Source organism: Montipora foliosa, chromosome 4, assembly GCF_036669935.1.
Source record: "Montipora foliosa isolate CH-2021 chromosome 4, ASM3666993v2, whole genome shotgun sequence".
Taxonomy (NCBI): Eukaryota; Metazoa; Cnidaria; class Anthozoa; order Scleractinia; family Acroporidae; genus Montipora; species Montipora foliosa.
Window position 1 is genome coordinate 15,451,500 of NC_090872.1, and position 2,500 is coordinate 15,453,999.

Genomic DNA, 2,500 nt, shown 5'->3' on the forward strand with positions numbered 1-2,500 from the left:
GTCGCTTCACGGTGACCACGTGAAGTGAATAGTTTTAGTATATAATAAAACAGTGCGACAAAATAGCGCAAAAAGATGATTTTAACTCATTTATTCCTGTAACGATTACAATATTTTCGGGCGCAAATCCCTCGCTAGTTGCTCGGAGGTGAATAACAAAGGAGGATATTTGGAGTTTGATTAGCCAATCAAAGCACGCCTTCAAAGCTGTCTACAGTTTCAGTATTTTGTGATATCTTAACTGTTCGTCTACAAATTAAGAGTAACTGAAGATGAAATACTCCTTCAACGGATACATTTCTCTGATACAGGGAAATACGCGGTAACGGAGAGAGTATCTGCTTTTGAATAGAAATGTTCAAAGTTGAATATAAAATACTTCTCGCTTACACTGATAAATATGGAGGGTACGCTGTGAACTTACCGTGGATGTTTTTTACACTTCGACTAAAGATACTTAAGGACTCAATTTCAACTCATCAAAGAGTTTGCAGTTGTGTGTAGTCGGAACCATCATCTCTTTCTTATATAACAATGCTGAGCTTCCGGTCTCGTGGAGCTAGCAAGCTATATTGTGGGAACTTGAAAGCGGCACTTTGATTGTCACTTTAAATGATCAAGTCGCGGTTCAATTCCTTTCAATGTCCGGAAAAATTATTAATATCTAAATATGCTGAGGGGCGATTTCCTAGCTTCGTGTTTTTGTCGGTATTCGCTCTTTTTTGAAGTTCATCAAATGGCCGATTGTTTTTTTTCTCCGTGAATGTAATTTTAGGTATTGTTCATCTGCAGAAAGTTATATCAACACTCTTGTCCGTCAACATCGTGATGAAATTCGTTTTTTAGATAAACTAAGGTTATAATTTCTATATTATTATTCCAACTATAATAAAACTTTTTTTCTCTTGTGGACGATGGCTCGCAGTGGAGGTTTGATTTTAGCGTAGGAGTTGTTCTGTTGGAACAATTGCTAGTTATTACGTTTTTCGTTCTCAATGTTTGAGCGGGCACTTCCAATTCGCTTTAGGTTATTTCAATATGCAGCATTAAGCTTGGATAGTAAATGGCATTTGTTTTAAGGTTACCGTATACCTTCAGATCGGCAATTTTCTTCAAATTTGGATTTTCGGTGAAAGTAATGATCGAAATGGGATATCTAATGTAAAAAATAAATTATTCAAAAAGATTAAATATTGAGGGAGAAATGGGGGTTTTACGTCTTGATCGGAAGTAAAAATTACCCGTTTGATTGACAGTCGGCGCTGTTTTCTCGAATCAATTTTTTTCACTCGAAGCGGACTATTTAAAGAGCTAAAACTCAAAGGGAACTTGTGCGATTGCCCCCAAATTTTGACAGTGGCTAGATTAACATATGAACAACAAAAGCGTGTCTGCGAATTTTTTATTTTAAAATACTTTTTCTCTGAGAGCGATTTTTGTACGAACATTTCACATTCATTCAATACTATTTCGAAAACGTTCTATAACTTTTCACTGTAGCTGAGTGTGGCAAAACGCAGATACGTTTTTTTAGCGCTTTGGGTCGGGAAACGGAAAAACAAAATAAAATGTCGAAAAGCAAAATTTGCTTTGACTTGTAGCTTTGAAAAGGTGATTCGGACGCTCGCATTTAGAGGTCGTGAAAAATTCGACTATTCATTTAATTTCTTGATACGGTTTGATAGCCAGCTCTATAAGCTTTAATTTGATATAGGGTTTCGGTATCTACAGTTTAAACCGGACGCGCTACATCGCTCGGACGCGAGACACCCCTGAAGGTATATAGTAATCTTAAATAAATGTACCCTGTTTCACTTATTTGGACAGCGTCAGGCTTAAGAATGTTATTCTTTGGTTTGCAGATTCATCTTGTTTGTTCAATTAATCGCGGCACTTGATAACAGTCGTACTACGTTAGCAGGAAATAAATAAGGAAATTACCTTTTTAATGAATTTTTTACCGTTTTTCTGATATCTGTTTGTGTAACGTTTTCTTCGCGGTTACAAAATAGACCTAATGGGTATTTTTAACAGTAAAACGTAGTTAAACCTAGATTTCTGAATGGGGTGAAACTAACAGTTTCGTTATCAAAGTTGGATCAGTTGCAATTTGAACGGTAATAATCGATTACATTACTGTAGTTTCAAACAAAGGGAGCTTTCTCAATAACTTTGACATCACGGGCTCTTTTATCGCTGAATATTACATGCGTATATTGGTCTGGGTTTCGGTCGTAATTTACAAAATCTGGCCAGTAATGTGAGACAAATTGATTAGTGTTTCCACGCTTAGCTTCTTCAGTACAGCTGTTTTTTTATTTGATGACCCTTGGGCATTTAGGTTTACGATAGCAAAACGGAGTGCTTTGAAAAATAATGGACCCACAAGACCCTATAAACTTGCCTGAATTCGTGTTTCCCACAGCTATTGAGACGAGGTTAAAAATAATTGACAAAAAAAGATGAAAACGAAATCATGATCTTTCATTAGATCTGATCA